Source organism: Equus przewalskii, chromosome 7 (genome assembly GCF_037783145.1).
Source record: "Equus przewalskii isolate Varuska chromosome 7, EquPr2, whole genome shotgun sequence".
Lineage (NCBI taxonomy): Eukaryota > Metazoa > Chordata > Mammalia > Perissodactyla > Equidae > Equus > Equus przewalskii.
In genome coordinates this window covers 50,360,413-50,388,103 of record NC_091837.1, presented here as the reverse complement: position 1 = coordinate 50,388,103, position 27,691 = coordinate 50,360,413, and the positions used below count along the sequence as shown (strand labels likewise).

General features: G+C 39.1%; 1 protein-coding gene and 1 long non-coding RNA gene across 5 annotated transcripts in view; one reads left to right on the top strand and one right to left on the bottom strand.

The window, feature by feature from the left end:
- On the bottom strand, window positions 1-26,666 carry LOC139084523 (uncharacterized). Its single transcript, XR_011541965.1, has 5 exons — window positions 26,289-26,666; window positions 25,133-25,235; window positions 23,532-23,681; window positions 14,293-14,377; window positions 1-158 (listed from the first exon to the last, which is right to left on the bottom strand). It is a non-coding gene; the product is annotated as an uncharacterized lncRNA (long non-coding RNA).
- CHST9 (carbohydrate sulfotransferase 9) overlaps window positions 26,480-27,691 on the top strand; it is a 256,656-nt gene continuing 255,444 nt past the window's right edge. Inside the window, exon 1 of one of the 4 annotated variants that reach the window (XM_070627517.1) lies at window positions 26,480-26,808. The gene's annotated coding sequence lies outside the window, so the exon portion shown is untranslated. The remainder of the gene's footprint in view (window positions 26,809-27,691) is intronic. The other 3 variants (XM_070627521.1, XM_070627518.1, XM_070627523.1) reach the window with 3 other exon arrangements.

The window sequence follows — 27,691 nt, the reverse complement described above, 5'->3', positions numbered from 1 at the left end:
CTTCTAACCTCAGGCGTCAATGTTTCTTGCCTAAGCGTTCATAGAATTTGCCCCTTCTTGCTCCTCAGGTTGAATTAACACAGTATCATCTCATCAATATGGTGGACCAGCTCAACGTTTAAAGGAATGTCCAGATGATCAAGGTCCCTTGGACTGTACTATGAAAGACAGTAGGAGAGTAAACAAAAACCCAGGACAAGACCTTTAATGTGTACTGGTCTCAGTTCTAAGTGAATGCCAGCTTCTGGTTCTACTTGCTTGTGGTGATTGAAAGAACTCAATTACCAGATCAGTAGTAGCATGATTTGTTCTATAAAGATAGCACATCTGGCACTGCAGCTGAGATTAGGCTTAATTCTTGGTTAAGTTTACAATAGTCTTTTGTCACTCACCATTATGCATCTATTTTTATCAAGAGTGAGACTGATGATTTAATTATTTTTAATGGCTGAATAATATTCCATTGTGTGTGTTTGTGTGTGTGTGTATCACATTTTTTTTAACCATTCATCTACTGATAGATACCCGATGGACACTTAGGTTGCTTTCATATTTTGGTGATTGTAAATAATGCTGCAATGAACATAGGGGTGCATATATCTTTTCAAATTAATGTTCTTGTTTTCTTCAGATAAATACCAAGAAGTGGTACTGGTGGATAGTATGGTAGTTCTATTTTTAATTTTTTCTCACATTCATTTACATAGTAAAATGATCACCCTGATAAGACTAGTTACCATCTGTCAACCTACAAAGTAATTACAACATTGTTGACTATATTCCCTGTGCTGTACGTTACATCCCCATGACATTTATTTTATGACTGAAAGACTGTACCTCTTATCCCCTTCACCTATTTTGCCCTTTCTCCCACCCCACTCCTTTCTGGCAACCACCAATTTGTTGTCTGTATCTATAAGTCTGTTTCTGTTTTGTTTTGTTTGCTTACTTGTTTTGTTTCTTTAGATTCCAAATATAAGTGAAATCATATGGTATTCTTCTTTTTTGTCTGGATTATGTCACTTAGCATAATACCCTCTAGATCCATGTTGTCACAATGGGAGGATTTTATTCTTTTAATACAATATTGTATGTCAACTATACTTCAATAAAAAAAATTAATAAAAATTAAAATTAAAAAATCCAAAAATCCACTAGGGGCTGGCCCTGTGGCCTAGCAGTTAAGTTTGCTTGCTCTGCTTCGGCGGCCCAGGGTTTCACCAGTTCGGAGTTCGGATCCTGGGTGTGGACATGGCAGCACTCATCAAGCCATGCTGAGGCAGCATCCCACATGCCACAACCAGAAGGACCTACAACTAGAATATACAAGTACGTACTGAGGGGCTTTGGGGAGAAGAAGAAGAAGAACAAAAAACTCCAAACCATTTTAAATGCTGAAAAAAAAAGAGTGAGACTGCTGAGTTAAATAGGGATGTAATGAGGATCCTTTAAGTCCTCGAGGATGGCCCTAAGTGCTGCCATTTCTCCAGGGAACAGCTTTGCTTCCAATGTCCCCTCTTGACCAGGAGGGAAGTGGCAGTTTCAGGGGCTTCCACTGGGCCTTTCCTATCATGGTTCTTACGCCACAAACCAGAGAATCAATCTGAGGTTTCTTCCAACTGCTAAGTCTATCAAATCACACTACACACTCAGGATCTAGGGAAATAACCCAGGTGGGTCTGTGGACTCAGTAGACCCACAGTGAGACAGACTTGGGCCAGGAATCCGTTGATCATCTGGTTTCTGTACGACTAATCCCCAACCCCTCAGAGGGGGCATGATGGTGTTTTGGGTCCCTGATGTCAGTTTCATTCAAATGCTGTATCCAGGAGGCCTAAAAGGATTTGCGTACTTCCTTGTTCTCAGTGTTCAGATACTCTAGAAATGGTAGCAGGTCCCTTTGAGGAAGAGTTGGGGGAATTGTGCCTGATGCCTCTTGCGATGTTACAGAGTTTTTCCTAAAGGAACCTATCCTCCCATGCAATTAATGGTTTCTTAGCCTGAGAACTGGCTAGGTCTGGAAACTGGGCAAAGGGTCAAAATTTTCAACTGAGGAGCTGAAGTCATCAACTCTTGATCCTTTTTGGTTAGAGTGGTGAAACAGCATTTTCATTGTCTGCCCATTTACCTTGCCTCTAAGAACACCATGGTCCATTAGCCATTGCTACAGATCCCTGCTGTTCAGAGCCCTGGTTGCCATTCCAGCCCTGCTGCCCTTTTCAGAATTCCATTCTCCTTGCCTCTGATGATGAAGTGCAACTACCTGATTTTGCTATTCAGAAATCCTTCTCTGGTGACACGAGGGAAACCCATTTCCATAGTGGTATTCCCTATCATCAACAGTGGCCAATGGAATGAGTTGTCAGATTTAGCAAGAAAAAAAAAGCAAAATGATGTCAGTTAAATTTGAATTTCAGATAAACAGTGAATAATTTCTTAGTGAAAGTCTGTCCCAAACATTGCATCCTGCACGTTATCTGGCAGCCCTTCTTACACAGGACTTGTGAAATCTTCACAGCATTAGAGAAAGGAGTGTCCTCTGGGCCCTCCCAATGCGTATAGGCAATTGGTGGGATCTCTGGTCTTTCCTAATATTTATTCTATCACAACCAGCTCTCTGAGCCTTTGGCCTCTTCCTCAATACTTTGCCAAGGAAGTTCTGGCATCACCATCTTATTTATTGTTTGCCACTGTTTTTCCCAAGCGGTAAGGAGACATCTCAGCAGTACAGGTCTCCTCGGCAGGATATTAAATCCTCAGCCTGGGAGAGCACCCCTGTGGCAATAAACTCTCTTTTATCCAGTCTTACCTTCCATCCCTCGCCACAGCCCAGATCATCGAGATCTCTTCCCAGGCATGTTTCCTGGCTCATCCTGGTACATTTTGGCCAGATCCTGCAGCTCTTTCATTAAATAACCCCTTTCCTCCCATAGTAGGCCATGCTGAGATGCGGCCCTGGCTATTAGTCCAAAAGCAGAAAGGAGAGGTGGGAGTAGATCTTGAGGAAGATTAGTATCATCTTGAAAGTCATCTGCCTAAGGTGGGTCTTTGCGTGGTCTTCAGACAAGGGGGAGTGTGACACTTCTCCCAGCTCAGACGTTTCAGGGAAATCTGGGGTTCTGAGTCCTCCAGTGCATCCTCTCAATGTCCCCATCCCGGGTCTCAAGGTCCCAATCATTCTTCATCAGAGCTCTGATTTTACTACAGAAGGCCCTGAAATGAGCCTTCTAGATAACACAACTACTCGTCCCATCAGATCCTGGCTTGATTTTTCAGCACAAGCTACCCTCCAATTGCAAGAAATAAAGATCCCTCTAAATACTGCCATAAAGACTTTCTGGATTTTACCATTCTTTGAGATGATAGTTGGGTGACCTGAAGCTTCCTTCAGTACTTCACTTAAACTTAGCAACAATCAACTAATGCCACAACGTCTAGTTATCACTGTCCCTTCATCTCGCAGAATATTACAGATACTTCATAAGCCAGTTCGTCCTCTTGAACCTGCATCTCATTCTATAGCTGAATTCTTAGGAATGGTGATGCTATGGCACACCACAAGTTATCACCTCACTACTCAACTTCTAGCACCAACTGTCAATTTGGATTCTTCCAGAAGCAAACCCCTCCAATGATGATTAGATTACAAGTAGTTTATTTAGGACGTGATCTCAGGAAACTGGGAAAAGAATGAAGAAGGGAGAGAAAAAAAGGAAGGCAGCCAATAAAGGATGTATTAGCAAACAAGTTACCACCTTGAGCGTGTAAATTCCAGTGTAGAATTCAGGCCCCAGTGTTATATCTACTGAGGATTAGGGAGCTGGGATGTCGATTCAGCAGTCCTCTTCACTGGTTGGTTGAGGGCTGCTCCAGACACAGGAGAAGCATTAATTCTCCAGCACTTCTGGCCTGCCCCAGGAGGGGTCGGAGCAGTGATGCAGACAGATGCTGGCAGTTGGAAGCTCATGGCTCACACTGAAGCCGTGAAGCCTCAGGAGAGAGGGGTGGGCAGCAACAGTATCTTCCACACAATGTACCAGAATTTTCCAAGACCTGACTTATTCAACAGATCCTGGTCTCTTTGGAGACTGATGTGTATATGTATTTTTACTTTTTTTATTTAAAAAATTTATTTACTTTCTTAATACTAAATCTGTTCATCTGGTTCAAATAAACAAAATTTTAAATGGGGACATAGAAATATGTCTCCTCCTATTTCTCTCTTCAGAGACTTGTTTCCTACCTCACCCCTCACAGGGAACCACTGTTATTTGTTTCATAGTTTCAAATATATTCTTCCAGAGATTATATTAGGTATAAATACATATTCTCCCTCCTTCCTCTCTTTGTACACAAATGGCAAAAAAACCCCATATATATTATTTTCTATCATGTTTTTTCTACCCAGCAATGTGGTGGTGATCTTTCCATGTCAGTCCATCAGTATATCGGCTGCGTAGTAATCCAACGTATAAAGGGAACATAATACAATTAAGGAGTTTACTAAACATGAGCATTTAAATAGTTTTCCATCTTTTGTTACAAAGATTCTGTGAATAACTTTAAAGGCAAGTCTTTTCACATATGTGAAAGGATATCTACATGTGTGAGTATATCTATAAAGCAGAAGTAGAATTGGTGTATCAAAGGCCAGATGCTTTCTAAATTTTGATAGTGATTGCCCAATTGTGCTTCTAAAGGCTTTAAGGAATAAAGCTCTCTAAAAATTTGAATGAATTTTCTATTATTCCTCCTTTCTGTAGGGAAATCTGCACTTCTTTAAATTGGTAGGACAAGTGAGTAAACACTTCGGGAAAATATCCTTAGTCTGTAAAATACTCAATGATGTTTTGAAATTGCCAGTGGTATTTTTATGCTAAAGAAATGCCCAAAGCAAAGATTAAAATAATTTAGTTGCTACTGTGTATAAATAATTGATAAGATCCTTGGAGAAAAGAATTCTATTTTTAGAGGATGAATATGGAAAAATTTGACAGCTTTTTCTTAAAAACAAAGGAAGCCCATTTCGGCATGTCTGTTCTGACAAATCATGTAATAGTTTTGTGGAATAAATCATCTGTGTGACTCCTCACATTTTGAACACCAGTAATAAATACTGCAATTGATAACAATTCTAAATAGGCTCATTTCTTAGTCAGTATTTGAGGTTGAATTTAACAACAAAAAGTCAGTTGCTATTTTGTTGTTGCTGAAGAATTATTTTCTATAAATTATGGACGCAGAGGTTTTTCTTCATGAAACTGTTGACATCATTGCCAGAATTTATCAAAAAGCATGTGGCAAAAGGAGACTTTAAGTGCACTTTCTTTGATTTAGACAAGTCACCCTCACTATCCACTTCTGTTGGAAAAAGGAAATTAATTCCTTACACTCTCCTCAGGCTGAAAAGATAGTCTACACACCCAAATCCTTCTCTTTCCGCCTACAAGATTGATTAATCTATAGCATAAAAAAAATGTAAATCTTTGGGGATCTTGTCACTTTTATGATCTGTAGAAGATGAATTCAAACAAGATTTCAATATTGCTTGGCCCTCTGGCCCCAAAATAATATAGCCATGTCACCAGGGGAAAGTCTGCGGGAACATGCTGTGCTGTAATAGTTTACAGATTCATAAAAAGTATTGATCAAGCTTTGCTTCCTGTAGCTCTAAATAGAGTATTAAAGGATTTTATCTTCTAGACTATAGCAGCCCAATAACGCTAAGCATGGCAATGAACAAACACATGGAAATCAAATACAACCAACAAACACAAAAGCACCTGGCTTTGTATTTAACTCAACTTATCATCAAGTTAATGGTGCAGTCATGTAAAGCTTCTCCTTTTATTTAAATAACGAGCCCTTTTCTGATGGACAGCTTTATGCTTGGCCACACTGGCTGTTTGTAGAAGCAGAGCTGGTAGGCAAGCCACGGCAGAATAATTTGTATAGCTTCAACAAAATTCCAGAAAGCATCCACCCACTTTTTTTCTGGTTATAACTTCCCTTCCATTTTCATAAGTTTTGCTGGTGCACTGGGTATTGAAAGATTGATGACATCGACATGACAACGGTGCTGACATTTCAACCTAGTTCTAATTCTCAAATTCAAAGATCAGATAATTCTAGACTCTTACTTTCTGAAACGGGCTTTCAACAAATCACAGTAACATTTAACTTTCATTCATTTTTCTGAAATTGTAACTACGAATTTTTTTTCCACAGGTAATGTGGTGTGGCTTTGCCATTGCAGTGCCAAATGTTCTCCACATTGCTTAAGATTTTATTTCTCACTGGTCTACTGTCCTTTTAAATTTAGGTGTTTTTGTAGATATTTTCATTGGTTAGAAAGAGATCCAAGAATGGCAAAAATCTTTTACCATTCTTTGACAAGAAAACTTCAGTTATATGAAGGAGCTATTTCAGATCAAATAATATCTGCACTATTGTCAATAGGGATAAATTCTGTAAGTAAATTTACGTGTGTGCTATTGTAAAAGTCCAGAAGTCTCTGATTCTTTTGATATGGAATAAAATATAAAGATGTCAGTCGACTTGCATACATAACCCCAAATCTATTTATCAAGTTATGTTTCCTAACATGTAGATAGTCTCAAAGAAGAGGGATGCCTCTATATTTTCTTCCTTTGGGAGGGAGTGGTGAGTAGGGAGGGGCTGAGGTACTGGGAATTCTCTGGAAAAGGCACATCTCCTTCATTGTTTCATCAGAGAAAGACCTAAAACTTAACTGCTAAAAATGTTATTTGCATTTTGCATTTTTGCAACACTTACTATTCACTAGTGGTTAATAGGTATTTAAACATTTCTCTAATTAAATCGGGAAAACAACTAATCTTCACTATTAACGATTTTCTTAAAGAGGCTTTCAACAGAGCATCAAGGCAATTAGTGACAACTTATTTACCTCCATACATGAGAGAAATGTTGTTTTTCTCAATAGTCATTTTATGGTAGATTCAGGTATGATTTTTATTTTTAGTGTTGATGAAACCAGACTTCTTCTTGGGTCCACACGAGAGAATAATTTCCAACTACACTGAGCTCAGAGATTATCTTTTATCTTGAAGAAATAAATTCTCCATCAAATAATGCACATATTTTTAATGGAAAATCAATATCACTTCGAGAAATAAATCTTTCATTCTCAAAGATATACTCTGAACTTAAAGTGAACGATGAATTAACAACATCTATAACTTTACTAACATAAAAAATTACCACAGGTGCCAGCCCGGTGGCATAAAGGTTAGGTTCACAGGCTCTGCTTCAGCAGGCCAGGGTTGGGAGGTTCAGATCCTGGGCGCCAGCCTAGCACTGCTCGTCAAGCCATGCTGTTGTGGCATCCCACATAAAACAGAGGAAGACTGGCACGAATGTTAGCTCAGCAACAATCTTCCTCAAGCAAAAAGAGGTAGCTTGGCAACAGATGTTAGCTCAGGGCCAATCTTCCTCACAAAATAAACAAACAAAGTTGCAGTGAAGATGCTTAAACAGCGTAATAAGGTGGTATACAGATCCAGTAGAAAAATTTTGCTGTTTTCAACCATTTCTGTGAAATAGCTACACAAATGAATATTCTTGAAAAGACAGCTCACGAATTTTAGATTGTACACACACTATATAAGCAGATATATAACCCGGACTAAGTTCCCTTTTCTGTAAAATGAGGAAGTTAAGATAGAGGTTTTCCAAGATTCCCCTAAGTCTATAACTAGTCTCATCACAGAACATTGGCTGCTTATGCTTCATGGTCCAGAGCTCATCATTTGGATGTCCCACAGGAGAAGGTGTAGCTGTGTTCCTACTCCCCGTTTGGCCTTCTCAGGCAAATTTAATCAGGCCTAGCTCAGACTGCTCAGATCCACAGGGGGATCCATGGTTCCACTGGAAATCTGCCTTCAGGAGGTTCTGCATTTCCCCATTTTTCAGGACAACATCTGTCCAAAACACAAACATGTAGAAATGCAGGGTCTTAGGCATACATTCTCAAACCAGGCCTCTAGCTTTCTCTAGCTCTACTTTGACTGGTAGTGAACACTCCTGGAGCGGAAGCTAGGGGGTGACACACATAGCTCCTTGGCTGTCTGTAGCTTCTTTAGAAGTGTAATCACCAGCAATGCTCGAACAAAATGCCCATCAACCGACTTCCAGGTCTCCTAGAACATGTCCAAAACTAAAAGAAATGCAATGTACTGCCTCCAGGAAGTGCTATGAAGCGACGGCGGAAACTAGGCTAAAGGATTACTAGTTCCAACAGTTTCTTTCAATCTGCTGATCATTTTTTATTTACTCTATCTGCTTGATTAAAATTTCTCTGCCTTAATGATTAGGAGTTGTTTAATTCTGTGTTTAGTTACTAAATTTGTTACTCAAGTTTCTGAGAAGTATAGACCCCTTAGCCTGGGTTAGAAGCTACATCCTTTTCAACAGATTTGGATGTCTCTGCAACTTATTAATGGGTGGAGAGTTACTTTTGTTTCTTCTATCGCATAACTTCATGACTAGTACATGCTAAGCCACTTGTGGGAAATACACATCATCCTGTGTGATTGCCCTCAGTAGCAAAAGTAAAGGCAAAAAGGGAAATATTTGATACGGTATTCATGTGTCTTTTTGTTGATTACCATAATTTAATAGTAAATTTAGTAAAGATTAACTTACTACTTTTTTTCAGTATATTTTCTTTTTATAACTGACTAAGTCCACAGTGTTACAGATAATCAGTACCCTGACCCATAGCTCCTCCTTTCTGTACATCCGAATGAACCATTCTTTTATTGCTTAGATTGGAAAATAGAGAAAACACAAAGACTTTTACTTTTAATTTGTTTCTTTTGCATCAGAAGATCAGTATTTGGTAGATACAGCAAATAAATAATAACGAAAAAATATGTATGTATGAAAATTAAACCTTAAACATCTAAATAAAGTTATAAAAATTAGAATATAAAAGCAAAACACTAATTTTAACAGGACTTTGCACTTATTTATTTTATTTGATGATAATAGAAAATAATAATGTAAGATAAATAACTTTATTTAGAATGCAGAATATACCACAGTGAGAACAGCGTCTTTTTCAGCATATAAAATATCTTATTCCCTTCCAGAAGTAGAAAAGAATTCTAACTGAGAAGTGTGGCACTGGGTAAATTAGAAAATAAATATTTCAACTTATATATTCAGAGGAGAAAGATGTGTAAGAGGCTGAAGAATGATCAATACCGTTCAATGGATTATCAAAATCCTGAGGCATTTGTTCTGACACTTTATATACGTGCCAGCCTTTGTCAGTCGGCAAACTTTCGTCAATAAATAGATTGCAAAGAGAGAGAACGAGCGAGAATCAAAGCTTGGCTTACTTTATTTATTTTATTTTCTGGCCTTACTCGAATTTTCTTTATTGTTTCATAAGCGAATGTCCTTCCTTATCCTTTGCCCAACCTCACCTGTTTCATCTATTTATGATACGTGACACTCCTATGACTTGTCTTAAAATCCTGCATCCTGCTTTGAAGTTAAAGACAGAGAGATGGAGAGAGGTTTTCCAAGACCCTACATGGGGATTACACAAACTAGTACTAAGATTTTGATATAGGGTTAAATCACTTGAAGCAGTATGTAAAATATTGAGGTAGGTATTTTCATTTTGTTTTGTTTATAATGTTTTTCTTTCTCTCTTCAAAATAAAAAGGTTAATTGCATTGAGGAAGCCTATAAGAGAAACAGGAGAAATAAGTTTTTCCTCAGAAATGGTCATGACTCCCATTTAATATTAATAGCATAAAACAATTTAGCTTCTTAAGGAAACAAACCATGCACTCCTATACTTTTAGGATAAGTGTGAGATTTCTTACCATTCAGAGAAACATATTTCACTTCTTTTACGATGTAAAGGTGTTTTATGGGGTATTCCTGGGCTCTAAGAATACCTGAAGAATTCAGTAGAATATCAAGACAATGGGAAACTGATTAACTACTTTTGATATTTCTTGAATGCCTACCCTGTGCCATGTTAATTTCTATAATAGCTCTCTCTGAGATAGTCAGCAAAGTTCTAACTTGCAGGGTATAAAGCTAAAGCTTTATCTAATTTCACTCCTTCCATTAACCCATGCTGCTTTCCCAAATACGGAAAACTTCAGCTAAGCAGAGGGACAGCGCAAATATAACATGTGCGAGACGCACACAGGGAAAATGCCTCCTTCAGATGCCATTTTGCCAGGAGGAACTTAGATGTCGGTCCTCTCTGAGGACCTGTGTCTTTAGTGTAAACGACAGTTGGGCTCCCATCAAATAACATTACTTTTTGCAAGAGAAACTTGCTGGAAATTTTATAAATACATTAAAAGAAACTGCTGTTAGAAATTCAGCTCACATTATGGACGACATAATTTACTCTCCAGCTAAACTAAGTATAATTTCAGAGCCAGAACTTGGAAGGCAATGGTAGGATGCCACCAGAACATGGAAATGGGTTATAAATTTGTCGTTGAGGAGACGTGAGAAACAACTTATTTAGTATCCACAAGTGTATCTACTATTCATGACTGGGATTAATTGGTGAGAGAAGTTACTAGAGCTTTATCAATGACATTAATCTCCAGAAAAAAATGAGTCAGTAAAAGAAGGTCGCATACTCAGAATTCAGGGGGAAATTATAGTGGTGATGGATGAGGGGAGGAGAAGAAAGTCTAAAAATTGGTATCCAAGTCTTTAATAATGGCCCAGGAAACAGGGCATCCTGATAAATCCAAGTGCATGATTCAAGCTCTCTGTCAGGTGGATGTCTTTGTTACAGATGGATACATCAATTCTCACAACATGGTATTACGCTAGCCACAGGGAGAGTTAGTATGTAAATAAACCACTTGGCTTCTTTCCATAGTTTCTATCAACCCTCTGAAAATAGTATGAATTACCTTGTATTCTTTCCTAGCTTTCTGTCTTACTCTGTCTGGGCAGCTATATTTCTTGTTGAAAATAAATACAGTTACATCTGAGTTTTTACAAGTGCTCTGTCTTATCAACTCTGAATGCACTAAAGAAAACACAATTTCTGTGTGCAAGCTCAGGACTAGTACAACTATGATGGTCCATTTCAAATAATACTATTCTGAAAGGTGCAGTCTGGTTTCACATATTTGGTATATAAAGTATGTATTGTGTGGGGGGGTGTGTGTATGCATATAGAAGAACAATGTTGGTCTGACAATACAGTTTTCAACTATAGACCAACGTCCTTCCTCATGTATAGCCTGCCTGTGTGTCTTTGAAGCTGAGCCATCAGTCTACACCACATACCATCAGTCTATACCTCTATCCCTTCTCATCGCTGCTTCCTACTGATCTTCAGGACACTTGGTGTTTGGCTCATAGCCTTACTTTCAACCATACATCCTGCCGCAACCTGCCAAAATGCTCTTGGTTAAGAACGATGTAAAACTGATGATTCAGGCTCAGTTTAAGCTTCAGAGGAACTTGGCTAAAAAATCTAACCAACCAGTACAAAAACTGTAGGTCAGAGCTATAGGTGAGGTGACCTGGCTACCTGATGTAGAGTGAGAAAACTGCCAGGTCACAGAAGCCATAGCCTTATGTTTGCTGGCTTTGGAGCCATGAGGCAGGAGGAAAGAACAAGCCAGCACTTGCTCTGCGTCAGTGAAAGATGTGTGGCCTGTAGTGTTCCAGTTCCCAGTATGGCAGCAGAGCGATAGCGGGATGGCTTGCCACTACATCCCATCCAAAGGCCACTTCCTTTCTTAACTGAAAAATAAAAAAACTGCAGTCTGAGATTCCCCTGTTGTCCATGTTTTATTTTCCTCAGTCTCAGCCAGAGAGTTTCCATTCAGATGCCTGAGTAGACTGGCCTCCTCTTTCTGCACCTGCAGCCTGAGTTAGCACCTCCCGGGTTGAATTAACATAACACCAAGATCCTGTGTGTCTCAGTTTTCCAATTTTACAAAGGTTAATAAAATACACAAAGACGTTGATGTGCCAACTAAATACCCTAAATATTGAGAATTAAATACAAATTCCCTTATCCCAAGCTGGAATGGGATATATTGCCCATTGGAATACGGGAAAACTGCGTATATTACCCCACACTGCTGTTATCAGTCACGCCACCTGAAAAACGAGATCACGTAAGTGGTAAAACAAACTAATGAACAACAACAACGACAAATTTCTGTGATTCACCGTATTAAAATGCCAGTAAATTTGTGCCCATTGTTCAAAATCTCTTAACATGTGAGGTACTAATAATTTAGAATCTCCACTCACTTTTAGATTAGGATTGCATTTCTGTAGGTGTTATCCTCATCCACTTGATGTTTTCCACTTTCACTGAACAATAGGGATCTAATTCTATTTAAATGTCGGTCATTGGCCAACGTCCCTGAGGGTCTATGTCAGTTCAAACTGATTTGTTTATTGCTCGTTATGAAAGTGACATAATTGTTGAACATTCTCAATCTCTGAAGTGCTAAAGTTTAGACAGTAAACTTCCACATCTTAATCATTTGTATTCCTATAGGCTCAAACTATTTTCGCTAGTATTTTTTACTTCAAAATCTGCAACTTCAACCTGTGCAGCATTTCTCCAAAGCATATTCCACAAAAATGCCTGTAGTATTGCCAGAAACTGTCAGCAGCATTTTAGGACTTCACAAACCACCTGAGCTCCCTGAGTTTTGGCAGAGAGAGGAACACTCTCCAGGTTTAGTGCTCTCTTCCCAATTTTGCTTATTACTTTGAAGTTCTCTATTCTTTGTTCACTCTTTTGATAATGTCACAACTCTCAAAAATACAATCCGTTTGGAGCAATTTGGGATGAAAAGGGTAATCAACGACCTTCGCCATTCAGCTATTTCATACCCGGCCATTTGCTGTGTGACTTTTCAGTCCCTTTGCCATTTACAATAGGCAGAATTCTAAGACAACTCACAAGATTCCCAGTCCCTGGTATACGCACACCGTCTCCTAGTTATTTAGTGAAACACTAACTGAGGTACTGCAGAGAAAGGGATTTTGCATATGTAATTAGCTCCAAAATCAGTTGACTGTCAGATAGAGAGATTATCTAGGTGGGCCTGATCTAATCACACGAACCAGTTAAACATAAATCCAGAGTTAGAGAGAGACAGTGAGAGAGAAAGGGGTCAGAGACACTGGACGTGTGATAAAGAATTGACAGGGAAGAGATTCTTTGGTGATGGCTTTGGAGATGAAAGGGACCATATGTAAGGAATGTGTGTGGCCTCTAGGAACTGAGTGTGGCCCCCAACTTACAGCCTGCAAGGAAATGGGGACATCACTCCTAGAATCACAGGGAATTGAATTCTGCCTATGGAAGTGGGCCCTGGGCTCCAGTTGAGAATATGGGCTGGCCAACACCTTCATATCAGCCTGCAGGATGCTGAACAGAGAACCCAATGATGGATGATCAGACTTCTGACCCAAAGAGCTGCCAGCTAATAAACGACTGCTGGACTAAGCTGCGAACTGCGTGGTGATTTGTTACATAGCAATAGAATCAACTATTCTTCAACTATTTCTTGTCTACCAGTTTACCAGGCAGATTTCAGAGAGCTTGCCTCCCACCTTACTTTTTAAAGTTCTTACCAGGGATTTGAGCTCAGAATTGAATTCTACATACGGAAAAGGGTGGTGGGGTGAGAATGTAAGGAGCATATCTAAGCCTACGGTATTTCCATGTGAGGCCTTATAGCCCTTATAATGATTCCTAAAGACTTAGTTTTCAAAAGCAAGAGAAATCATGACCCTGTCTACTCTGCAGATATAAAATATAACCAATTTTTCCTTTATCAAATGTATAAAAGCTTTCTCTAAATGCTTTGATAAAAACAGTTACTTCACCATATAACTAGTCCATTGGGTCTATACTTACATATATACATATATATACCATTTGAGAATTTTTTAAGCAGTATATTTCATTTTCTAAAATATATAATATGTAGACTATAATTCTATATTACATATATATTTGGGGTTATAATTAACAATAGAGGAAGTAGTCAGATATGTTAACTCAGTACATAACATTTATTGTTGAAACTACTCAATTCAATAGGGAATATTTTAGATACCAATCAAGAATTAAGACAATAATGAGCTAGTATTCCCAAGATATAACTATTTAAGGCATAAACATTCATGGATAAAAGAAAAATGGAAAAAATAATGTTAAGAAAAATAAATGACTTTCTCTACTAGTGTATGGAAAAAATAAGTGTTACTCACCAGTGTATTATGACAGCAAAAAATAGGAAGAATAATGCCATCAGGGACACAACATGTTATTCACTGATTAAACCTCTTTAGGGACCTATGAACACACACAGATGACCCAGAATAAGCTTGAGAGAGAGAAAATGTGGATGAAAACATGATAACCACCTACAAACATTTGAACGTTGAACCTGAAATAGAGCTATATATCATTTCACTCCAGCTACAACTAAAAGTGATAACAGGACTTTACAAAGGGTCATTTTAACCCAATCTTGTATAAAAGTCCTCAGTGAATCATCTATTCTCTTTGGGATTTGAAGACGATTAATAACTTAACGAGCTAGATTTCTTTAGTCAAAATAAATTTATGACCCTAGTCAAATTGAAGCGGTTTTTAGAAGTCTCTACTGCTGTTCCATCTTAAACATCTTTAAAAATTTTATTTCCCTAAATTCTTTCTATTAAAAAATATTTTTGATGATCTTTTGCGTTTCTAATAACTCTTTTTGGACATTTCTGGAACTAGTGCAATTTTTTTCAAGTCACCATAGGGATAATCAGTACAAAAATGTAGTAACATAGTAAATTACATTCCTATGTCCTAAAAAGGATAATATATTTCTTTGTGCAAAGCATAATATTTCACTGACCGAAAGGTAATATCATATCTTACTCATAGTTCAATGCTACACTGCCTAAAACTTAGATAAAGGAAAACATATATATTTAGATGCTAAGGATTGTAAAGATAGCATTTGCAAGAATTTTTAATTTGTAAAAAAGAGCAGCTCTGTGGAGACCTTTTAAATTAATTACTGGAACACCATACTCACCACAAGGGGCTGTTGTAAATTATTTTTTAAAATATTAAGTTATATGATTTTGTTCATTTGCCCTGCAACACAAAGCTGGTTTCAAAGCACATAATAGAAATCTAATATCGCTAAAGGCATATTATTTTTTAAAGGCAGTTGATCAATTCACGCAGCAAATATTTATTTTGGGCAAACTATATTGACAGGCCCAGTTTAAACCACTATAAAGACTACAATGCCAGTCTTCCATGAAATCTCTAACAATGGCTGTTCAGCAATAATAAAAATGCTTGGCTGGAATTCCTGAAAGGTTATGACAAGTTTAAAGTTCAACTTTATGTTGATAAGCAGAGCTATGTATATTCTGAAGTTCAGTTTGATATACTACCACCTGCATAGCCACTGGCAAGATTCCTGTAGATTACATCTCTCCATTCCCTCTGCTTTTCCACCATTCCTAGTGCTAAGGCGATCATTCAGGCCACTATCATCCCTTGCCTAAATTAATGCAACAGCCTCCTCACTTGCTTCTCTGCCTCCAGCCTTATGCATTTTCCACACTGCAGCCAGCGCGAGCTTCCTGAAGTGTTATTCTCTTGCTTATTACCTTGTTCTCCCCATATTTTTGTAATAAAGTTCAGATTCCTTAAAACAACATACAAGACCCCTGCAAACATTTGCAACTTCACATTACTCACTCTAGTGTATTATATGCTCTTGCCACACTGAGCTATTTTCTGTTCTGCGAACACGTCACGCTCTCTCTCACCCCACAGCTCCTCAGATATGTTTTCTTATGGCAAAAAAGTCCCCCTTTCCCCATTCCCCCACTTTGTTCTCCATCCCATTCTTCAAATTTTAATTTAGTTGCCACTTCTGGAACTTTCCTTGATTCTCCCTGACCACTATCCCAAGGTTAAGGGGCCCTCCCATCTCCTCCTCCTAGCATTTCTTACTAAAACATGACTGTCTCTCATTGTTTTTCTCCAACGAATGTTCAGTTCCATGAGACCTCATAGTGTCACATCCTTCACACTAAACACAGTGCCTTGAGCATGGTAGACACCCAATAAGTAGGTTTAATGAGTGAGAAATGAATGATTAAATAAATTAATCAGGGAAGGGCTCTCCTTTCTTATCTGTTAAATAACATGATTGAACTGGAAATAGATTTATTCTTTAGTAGATAAAGCCTGGATTTATGATTTCTGTCTAGCTACAGAGGAGTCCAGGTGGCATGGTATTCCAAAACTGGGTACATTTAGGAAAGTTTAATAAGCAGACGATTTACAAAGATGTAGGCAGCTTTCAAAAAAATCATCCAAGAATAGTGTAGACCTCCAAGGCTAATGAAGGGATTGAAGGGGTGTGGAGTTAGCACCTTTAGGCCGGGAGGGGAAAAGAGACAGTGGTCCTAGGGCCCAGAGCAAGTAGCAGGTGTTTGAGAGTGGGGTAGCTCCCAGGAGCCACGACCTTTGGAAGAACATTTTAGCGCCTCCTAGACAACCTAGAAGAAAGCAAGCCTAGGGAATGGGGCTCTTCTGTCTCTCTGACGTCCTGTGCCAATATCCCGTTGGCAAAGCCCAGCTGGAAGCCGAAGGACAAGGAACTCTGTAAATACAGTCCAAACAGGTCTGCGCTCTGACACAGCGCAGGATGAGGAGGGTGACATTTGACATGGAGGGGCAAAGAGGAAATATTCACCACAGTGATCTAATGTTTCAAGAGTTGGCAAATAATGATTTTTATACAATGCACCAAGATAATGAACTGCTGTGTGAGCACAATTCTGAGTAAATGGAGAGAAACATGTCGTACAACCAGCTGGGAACAAGTATTGTAATCAGTGAGTTTCACTAAAACTAAAATAATCTGACCTTCTCATGTAAAGGTTAAAATTACTTTGCCTCATATGCTCCTTTTCTACCATGTTTCTAATCTTCTCCTTCCCAATCTAAACACCATATCATAACAAAATTCTATCACCCTTGAAGTTACCTTCCTTGAAACCATTGCCAGGTCCTTATATTATAGAAAAAAGGTCTCTAAGTACTGCAGACTTTATCTACTCTAGTACAAGAAACTAAGGATGCCGAATATGGGATTCTGCAAGTCTAGATTGCATGAAAATTGTGAAGTTCAAGGTTGAGTGGGGCTCACTGAGGTTCAATCTGAATAAATAAAATTTTAAATATCTTTCCTTTTAATTTTCAGATTTCTTACCTGCTGTTATGGGTTGAATTGTGTCATCCCAAAATTCATATGTTGAAGCCCTAACCCCCAGGACCTCAGAATGTGACTGTATTTGGAGGTAGGGTCTTTAAAGAGGTAACTAAGTTAAAACGAGGTCATGAGGGTGGGCTCTAATCCAGTATGACTGATGTCCTTCTAAGAAAAGATTAGGACATAGATAGGTACAGAGGGAAGACCATGAAGACACAAGGGAAGACAGCCGTCTACAAGCCGAGGAGGAGGCCTCGGAAGAAACCAACCCTGCCGACACCTTGATCTCGGATGTCCAGCCTCCAGACCTGTGAGGAAATAAATATCTGTTGTTTAAGCCACCCAGTCTGCATCACTTTGTTACAGCAGCTCTAACTAACACACCCCCATCATACCTCTTGCAATTTCAAGCTGACAAATTTCCTCCATAACTCTAGGATGTATTTTTCTCCCATGAATTATGTTGTTTCTAAGGGATTTGGACAGCCCACAATTTCATAATATGATTAAAACAACAGCGAAATAGTGAAAAAGGTTCCCAAATACCAGGAGCACAGCCAGTATTCAGGCAATGAGCTAGGGCCTGCTGTTTCCTGTCATCAGAGTCTGTGAGACCCACTTCATGGGCGTGCAGCTGCCGCTGGGTACTTTTCTTCAACAAAGAGTAAAAGCAAGCAAGACCCTGAGATTGCTGTTGTTTCAAGGTGTAAAAGTTCAAAGAAGGCCACAATTTTAGTAGGAACGCCAAGGATAAAAATGGAAAGAGACCTTGAGGAATCTTCCCTCTACAGATCACTTTAGCCAAATGAAAGATCCATTCATAATCATATGCAAAACGACACCAGAATTAATTATAGGACTGATTCTAAATTTCATCATATACCTATAGGGTGATTTACGATTTTTGTTAAAGACGTAAGTTAGAAACAAAAATAATTGACTTGCTATATTGTCTGTGTGTGTATGTGTGTGTAATTCAGACATACAAGGTCTTCATGTTATAATGAATAAACTATTTCCACACACCTAGAGGTAGACCCCCATAGAGAATATTCCTCAAGGAGAAATAATTCTATTTTAAAAGATGTTACAATCCATGAAACAATAATACAACCTCCATATTGATTCAAACTATTGTTTATTTATATTCACTATCAATAAATCTAAGTCTGACTATGCTTAAAACCCTTTGGTGGCTTCCCACTACACACGAAATGAAGTGTAAATGCCTTATCATGTCCCACAAGCCCTCCATGAACTAGGCCCTATCACTTTTTTTAGCCTCAGATCATGTCTCACCTTGGCACAGCCCATTTGGCTTCCCTTCTGTTCCCTAAATACACCAAACTCTTTCTTATCTTAGGGTTTTTGCACATGTTGATCCTTCTACCCAGAATACTGTTCCCTAGGCACTTGTCTTAGTTTACTCTTTCTCAGCTTTAAGGACACAGCTCAAACATCACCTCCTTTCCTGAACTTCTACCTCAGTATCCCCTCTCTCATATGAATCCATATAACCCTGGGTATATCCTCCATAGAAATTTTCAATCTTTACTTATCATGTTTATTTTACGTCCTTGTTTAGTGTCCTTTTCCCACTAGAGCACAAATAGCAGGAAAGCAGAGATCTTGTTTTTCTTATTTACATGCCCATCCCCAGAGGCAACTGTGAACATGAGAGATGTTCAATAAATATTTGATAAATAAGTGAACAAAATATATGGTTTCCATACACACACACACATACATATATATATTATATAATCCTTGATGCTGTCAATCTTAGCCCATTGTCTTTAAAATATTTTTCATTTTTTTCAATCTTGAAGACAGCTTAATGCTAGATTATTTGGTCTTTTCCATGGATCTTATTTTAAGTTTAATTTGATTGCATCAATAAATAAACCATGCTTACCTACAGTACGGTGGGCAGTACACTTGGCACTTGATATAACCATGTAGTTTTCCTCCCGATTCTCTTTCCATTTTCCATATTTCTCTGAGATTATGGAGCTCAGAAGTGCAGAACAACTGGTAAGAATCTCCCTAGAATTTGCTTACCCTCAACACTTTTATCTGTAAATTGGAAATAGTGATACCAAACCTCTACACCTCTAATTCTGTTGGTGTTGTAGTTCTGTTTCCATTAACTTATCTTCCTAGCAACTCTTTATATTTATACAGTGGATAAATGTCATAAATGGTTATGCCACATCCTACTGAGAACTCTATTTTACTTTCCTGCAGACAAGAAATACATGGCAGGAAAGAGACGGTTTGAGGAAAATTTTTTTCCTCATGCAGATACAATTTAAATCCTAAAACAAATGTTTAAAAGAGGCCAGTTTAATCTGATAAAGTGACAGGCTACCTAAGGTAGGCAATGGTATCTATAAATATTTACTAGTTCTTTCCATCAACAGACATGCTTTCTAAATATTCAAGAAAAGCAGGAAGGAATAATAAACACTGGGCTTTTCCTTTCCTTCCTAATTGGATGCTTTTTCATTGCTTGTAAAGATCAGATTTTGGCTGTCCTTTGCTCATCCTGCAAGCTATAGTCATTTTTTCCACCACCTATGATAATTCGTTACGGTTAAAAGTAATACCAGGTTACTGCATTTAATCCAAAGGGTAATTTAAAAGTTATTGCATTTAATCCAAAGGGCGATTTAAAAGTTTATTCATAGCTAGAGAGGGCCTGTTGAACATTTCATTTTTACACTTTAATTCCTGGTATTTACCACATTTACAATAAAGTCATCAAATTGGGACATATTTGTTCCTCCATGCCTCATGTAAAGCGTTTGCTCTCCTCCTGCTTCCTCATCACATTGAAACACATTTCACTTTTACCTCCTGTGAAAGTCTCCAGTCAGCTTGACAACAGACACGGGTGAGCTCCTACCCTGGGGAAGATATTTGCACATCTAACCCAGAGGTATAGACAGTGTTCAAAAGCTAATATACGGATATTTACTCCTCTGCTTTTAGTGGTGGTTGAAAAAAAATAACATGAGAGTTCTATAGTTTCAGGACATTTGCATAACGTATAAGAGATTTAGTACTTCATGAAGTGCAGTCAAATGTGTCTTAAAAATGCAGACTGAACATCTATGTGCAGATTTGTTAAATAGTCCTTCCACTTAAATTGAAAAATAAAACGTAAAAGGTGTATCAGCTATGATGTTGTGAAACCTTCTAATGTGGTCACTCAGCACTGAAAAATTACATTGAATCAATAACTACACTACTGATTTCCTCTGTGCACGGAGAATTTTTCAAAAGAACATTGGTATTTTGAAATTAAGAATTAAACTGCTCAGCGCAGTAGCTACAAGTTAGAATGTGAACCAAGAGAAAAGAGAGAAGACGACGAAGCACGTAAGAGATAACAGAGATATCATATCATTGAGGTATTTTTAATATCCTAACAATTAACTCATAAATGCTAAAACTATGATTCCCCATGAACTTAAATATGACAACATTTTGAGGGAGTTGCATGAAGACACATTTTTCCTTGGAAAGTTTATTCTTGGATGTCACCATGTGTTAGAAAAATGTATTGACTTTAGCCAAGAGATTATATCCAGAACTCATCTACTTTTACCTTCGTATCTAAAGTTCAATTACAAGCCAGAAATAGTGCCTTTTGTCCCCTAAAATAAGGCAGTCTTTCAAGTTTTAAATCCCACTGTCACCAATTCTCACAAATACAAAAGCAAGACAGTAAATATCTAATAGATATTAACTTTTTTCTTTCCCTCTTTTCTAAGTACTATGAGAGAATTTGTTTAAATTCTTTTTTGCAACGCAAGGGAAAAAAAGACTTTTAAGTAGAACAAATAGCCAAAATAGTGTTTAGAATAACTGTGTGTTGACAGAGATTCAGATGTGAAGAACTAAATAAACAACACGAGTTTAATGATCCCTGAATTAGTTCTGTTTTCAGCTATTTTGAATATCAACTTTAGAAAATATTTGTAATACATTTCTGATATTATATTCTAAATTTTATGAGGCTACTAAGTACAGGATTTTGTGAATTTTACACTAATTTTTTGATCTTACACATTCGTTTCAAAAATCATTATTTACCTTCATTTAAAAAAATTCCCCTGTTACCAATACACACTTTCAATGAACAGTGGACAAAAAGTCCTCAAAAAGGCTAGGACGGTCACCATGGTCTGTGTCCCCCAGGGCTGAATTGATATTAAATTTGGTGAGGTGAACCGTATATCACAAATACTCCCAGTGCTCGACAAGGAAATATTTCATCGTATGGGAGGGGTGGATTTAGAATTACTCTCTGCCCTCAGATGTCATATTTTATTGGGATACATCATTGACATATTCTCTTGATTTCATCAAATCTCTTACAACCTTGCTCGCTTTCTCTCTCCTTTTCAAACACAGACACAAACACAGACACACACACGTATATCATTGAAGAGAAATCATATAAAGCTATCTTGATCTTTCTTTTTCTTTTGCTTCCAGAAAATCTTTCTTTTTTTCCTGTAGGCTTAGCCTTTCTAAATTTAATGATATGTAATTGAAATTCATTAGTTATCACCTTATTAAAAGGGCCCACATCTTCTTAATTTTTGTATCCAAGGCACTAACACAGAGTGCCCACACTGACTGACAGCCATGCTTGGTAAATTAATTAGTAAAATATTTGTTAAGGAAGGCTCCATCACTCACTCTTCCCTAGACACCACTGAAACTTACAGTATGGAAGGCCCGTCATCAATTCAGACCATTGCAAATTACTTTTTATTTTGAGTTAGGATCTCTGAGTCATCTATCAATATCTCAACTGCCCATACCAAAAGCTGAAGTCACTTTGGAAAATAAAAATGTATGTGCCCAAATATTGCTATAGAGGAAAGTATTGCACTTTAGTGGTAACCTGTTCACATAGAATTTTCCCTATTTCAATCATCTATCAAAAAACATCAAAGATGTAAAATATAATTTCTTTATACAGAGGCACATTTGTATTTCCACATTGTATATATTTCCAATTTAGGTTTTTCTATAGATTAAACACTATATTATAAAATTTTAATAAGATTTCATCGTTCAGACTGAAAAGTGACTATTTGGAAAGGTTTCATTTTTTATTACTTTTTAAAGGAAATTCATACTTGCTTAGTTTAAGAAATTACATACATAACTTCCCCAGTGACTTTGATTTTCCTAAAATAACTGCAAGCAGTTCTTATTCAATCAACCAATCAATGCATATTTATTGACTTGCTCTATTTACCAAGACTATTAGGTGCTGACTATTCTAATTTATTTGACCTTGAATCATTGCTTTATTTGGGCCGCAGATACATAATAAAAATGGCGACATATCTTGTTTCATTTTTATTTATTTATAATTATCTTTTAGTTTTTCATCTGACTAACATTGTTTTGTCATATATTAAAGTTTTCCCTTCTTCAGGGCTCAGAGTTCTTCCTCACTTAATATTAATCCTATGCTTTCTCCAGTAATTTATTTTTCCCTTTGCATTCCCTTTGTTCGCAATAGTATTCTGAATACTTAATTTGTCCTTTAGTTATATATGTCTGGTCCTTGCTGTTATTCTTAATTTTTAAGAAAATAATCTCGTCCCTAAAAAAGTGTTAAAGACCGAGCTCAGAGAGTCAAATCTTTTTAATTTCCCCATCACACAATAAGTTGGCTCTACATTAAAGTGCAAAATTTGCTATACCGAGCTGGGTGTAGCAGGATCACTATGCTTCTAGAATCTTCCTAGACTGTAAAGTTTACTGCTTTGTCCTTTGCTCTACTTATTCCTGCTAATAAAGCCTTAAGACCTTTTCCTCTTAAATTTCAGAGAGGAAGTTCTACTTTGTATGATACCACATTCTGCATCCTGTAGGTCAACTTCAGCAAATCAGTCCCGCATTCCTCTAGTGTGCTCTCAGTTTTTGTTTTGAATTTCTTCTACTGAGGAAAAGCCTACACCAGCCTTTCCTTTTCTGATTAGAATTTGCTTTGAACGTCACTATTCAGGTAAATTGATTTGTGAAGTTGACTAATCATCTGAATAGCTTGATCAAAATAATTGACTGTGATCAGACGTCACAGAAGTTTTGAAGTTGGAAGGGTCATTAGGGCCCACCCAGTTCAATGCCTGCATGTGCTACAGATGATAAAACTGAGCCCAGGGAGAGAAGACTTACCCAGCTTCATGGCACCAAATCGAGTTCTTCAGTACTCTTTCCAGTTCATCTCATTAGCTTAAGCCAGGTCAGTGGGATAGCTTGTGTTCTCTTGTTTGTGAATCAACATAAATCATGTTCTTTCATTATTTTCCTTGTTTTACTCCTGCTCTACAGAATAAAAGCAAGAGAAGTTCCCACCGAATAAGAACAGAATAAGAGCAAGAGTAGTTTCCTATAGCTACCGGGCTATCCTCTATTGACTCGTAAAAATACTTCTTTCCAGGTAAATATATCTCTGTTTTCCCTCAAGGAAACAGTTGGAGCCACAAATAAGATGGCTTAGAGGTATCTGCAACCCCTATATGACCTTGTACATTGTGCTTAATGCACTTTTGCTGAATTATTATTTTGGCCATTCATTAAGCCAAGTTTTCACTGAGAACTGCGTGGTTGAAGAAAAGCACAAATGCGAAAACAGCAAGAGCTATCCCATAATAGTGCTGTACCCACACCTTAAAGTAGCTCTTTTGTACATAGACATACCAGGAAAATTTCCTTCCACACTGTTTTCCTACCCCTCCACCCCTATCTTCCTTACACACATTATTCATAAAAGGTGAGCAGCTCGTTGGGCTCCTTCTTTATACTATTAGTTACATTTTCAAAGTCAAGTTTGGCTGCATTTCTTATGCTTAGTCCAATATTATCTGTATTGTGATGATCAAGTCCCCCTTCCACAAAGGCATTCTTGCCATCAAATGTAACTTGAGATTTGATGCAGAAACTTCTTTTATGACTATGATTATTACTAACCTACACATTAAAGGATCAATGATCCATAAGCTTCACACTTGCCCCCAAACAGTCAATAAACATTTTAAGAAAATCAAAGAACTAAACAAAATTAATAGACCAGAGAGCTTAGAAACATGCTGTGAACCAATGTTTTAAAAATAACTCACTATGTAAAAATAAGCTTAGTTTACCTATGAAATTTAAAAAGGTGGTATTTTCACTTAAGCACATAAGTTCCAATCAAACGCTATGAGAAGATGCATCTTATACTGATGCCTGGTATGCACTTTTAGGCGATTCTTTGACGCTTTATTCATCAACCTTGGATATTCACAAAATTCAATTTCCTTAGTTATTAAAAATATTTTTAATGGCTTTGGACAGAGGTTCACAGTTCTAAGAGTTTAATTTGCTATGATAGATGAATGACATAGACTCTGAAGAATGGAAAATCCCACAATGGACTAGCAATGCCTAGCAGTACATCAATCAAGCAAATTCAATCAGAAGTTGACCTGACCACACCTAGTTTCCCCCATTAGCTACAGAAACTTTAAGAATTTAGAAGTAATCGAGTGATAATGATATTCTTGCTCCATCCCTTTATTTCACAAATGAGAAGGCACAGGCCACAAAAGTTGTATAACTTTCAGCAGCCAAGAAGTGGAGTCCAGATCTCCTGAGCCCGGCGGCTGGCATTTCTTCACTGCTCTGGTTACTGGATGGTCACAAGGCCAAGAGTTCATAGGACATGGAATGACATCCATGGGACCAAACCAAAAGTTACTAAGTTAAATTGTTTAATTCATTCAACAAGCACTCACCAATTGCCCACCAGTTAAATACAGCTCAGGGACACCACCTTGCTTCTTTAGAAGTCCAACTGCAGGAAAGGAGCTTCATTCCAGGGGTGAATAAGGACCTTCACTGCAGGAGGACAGGCATATCTGACTTAAGTGTTAATGATGAACCAGCAGACATATAAATTAAAAATAAAACTCTTACAACAGAAAAAATAAATCAGGCTCTGTTTCAAAGAACCCGGAATGGGACAAGCAAGTCCTTTAATAGCATTTCTTCAATGAATCAAAGATCACTACCACCCTACGTGTTATTCCTAAACCAACTAGTAAGACAAGACCTGAAAATGTAGAAACCTGATAACATCTCAGTTTGAAATATATATACAATATCTCATAACGTAGCAATGAGATAGGCTTAACCATTTACCACTTGAAAAAAAAAAAAGATTTTGGGCCTGCTGGTGGCATAGTGATGAAGTTTCCCAACCTGCTTTGGCACCTGGAGTTCACTCGTTCAGATCCTGGGCACAGACCTGCACACCACTCATCCAGCCATGCTGTGGCAGCGTGCCACATACAAAACAGAGGAAGCTGGGCACAGCTGTTAGCTCAGGGCCAATCTCCCTCAAGCAAAAAGAGTAAGATTGGCAACGGATGTTAGGTCAGGGCCAATCTGCCTCACACACACACAAAAATAGTGTTTCTTTGTTAATTCGTAGAAACCGCCTGAATCAATGCCCAATCAAGGGTCAGGTTAATTTTATTTGCCCCAGTTTGGTCAGATTTGGCACAACGTTTGGAATTAATTTTAAAATCTTTTAAATTTAAAGATTTAATCTTTTTAAATCTCAGTGAACTGTCTCCTTTAATGATTAAAACAAAAAAGTATCCTAATCTTGGTTTTTGCAAAGCCCTTTACAAACTGCCAACTTCAGCTTGTTCGATTTTGAAATGCGTGGCCGGAGAGATCTACGAGGTCTCCAATCCTGGAAATGGCCACTTGGCTCTTTCGTAAGAAGACTGTGCCTTCCACGATCCTGCTACTGGACTCACCAGGGCAGATTCCCGTACTGCGCCTTACGGACCCATTATCATTAATATAGATATTTTTTTAAAAATCTGTAAAGCAAGAGAAATTCTAAGACTTCGGAGTCAGTATTTGAGATAACCTACCAACCTATTGATTTGTCCTTCAGGTGCTTCTGGAACACCTGGGAAAGCAATCCGAGACAGGGCAGAGGTGAAGAGGGGAGGGTGAGTTAGGGAAGGAAGGGTGATAATTGCTTCCAGGACCACGAGTGGGTGGCACTGGAGCCCTGGGACGGGCCGGGGCTGGGAGGGAGGGCGAGTCAGCAGCAGAGGAAGGCCAGAGAGTAGGAGGAAGAGGCAACGACAAAGGCGGAGAATAAGAGGCAGAGCGGGCGGGCGATCAACGCGGGAGGCGGAGCTGCCCAGGCGGGCGGGCGGGAGCCGGGGCGGCGCCGCAGCCCCGCGGGCCGAAGGAGAGGACGAGCGGCCGACTCCGCGCCGCCCCGCGCCCGGCTCCGCGCTCCCCCGCGCCCGGCGGCCGCGCTCCCTCCTTCCCCCCGCGGCCGCGGCGGGGCGGAGTCCCCGAGAGTTTGCCCCGGAGCGCGGGGAAGTTTCCTGCCGCCGCGCCGCTCCTGGAAACGCAGTCGGTGCCCGCGCCCTTTCGCCAGGTAACCGCGCTTGGGTGGGGGCGTGGGGGTCCGAGATTGCAAGGGCGGAGAGTGTGGGGCGCCGTTCGCAGAGGGGTCTGGCTGGGCGGGGAAGTGCATCCTCACCTTTCCAGGTACTTCGCCTCTGTTGAATGTTGAATGCGGGAGGCATCTTCCTTTTCTACCCCCGCTCCTCCCCGCCCCCCATACTGGACCCTACTTCCATTCACTTTATTGGACGTGCTGGGGTTGGGGTAGGGGGTGGTGTCCAGGAGATGAGGGGTTGCGAAGACTTTGAGAGGGGTGGCGAACGGGGACAGGGTACCTGAACTTGTTAGCTACCTGTGCTGGATTCCTGGGCCCTGGCGGGACACCTTGGACTCCAGGGTTCCGGTGCCAGCCCCCACTGGGGGCGTGCAGAGGTTGGAAAGAGGACATCAGAAGGAACAGTGTGGAGTTTCTGATGCCGGTCTATCCGGTCCTCCAGCATGTTTGGCAGAAAGATGAGCATCTCTGCTGTGGTGCCCCTTTTGCATCTGTCCCAAACTCCACGACCTTCCTAAGGCTCTCTTGCTAGGGCGGCGGGCAGTGTGGGAGGGAAGTTAGGAGCCTCGGAGCCCAGGTTCCACGTGGCCCCAGCAGAGGGATTGGGAAGGGGGATCTGGGGCGGGGGCCTTGAGGCGCTTTGTGGAGAGCTGGAAGTGCGTGGTTGTTTTGTTGCTGCTGCTGTTACTTTCACACGGTTCCCGCTCCCTCTGTCTTCTGCCCCGTTTGAACATCCTGCCTAGCAGCATGTTTTTGTTAGAAGGCTAAGAGGTGTTATGTTTGGTGCCTGTCAGGAGTTATTTCCAACTAAGTTCACAGGTGCCAAGCCAGAACTGCCGCTTCTCCTCTCTGCTCTCCC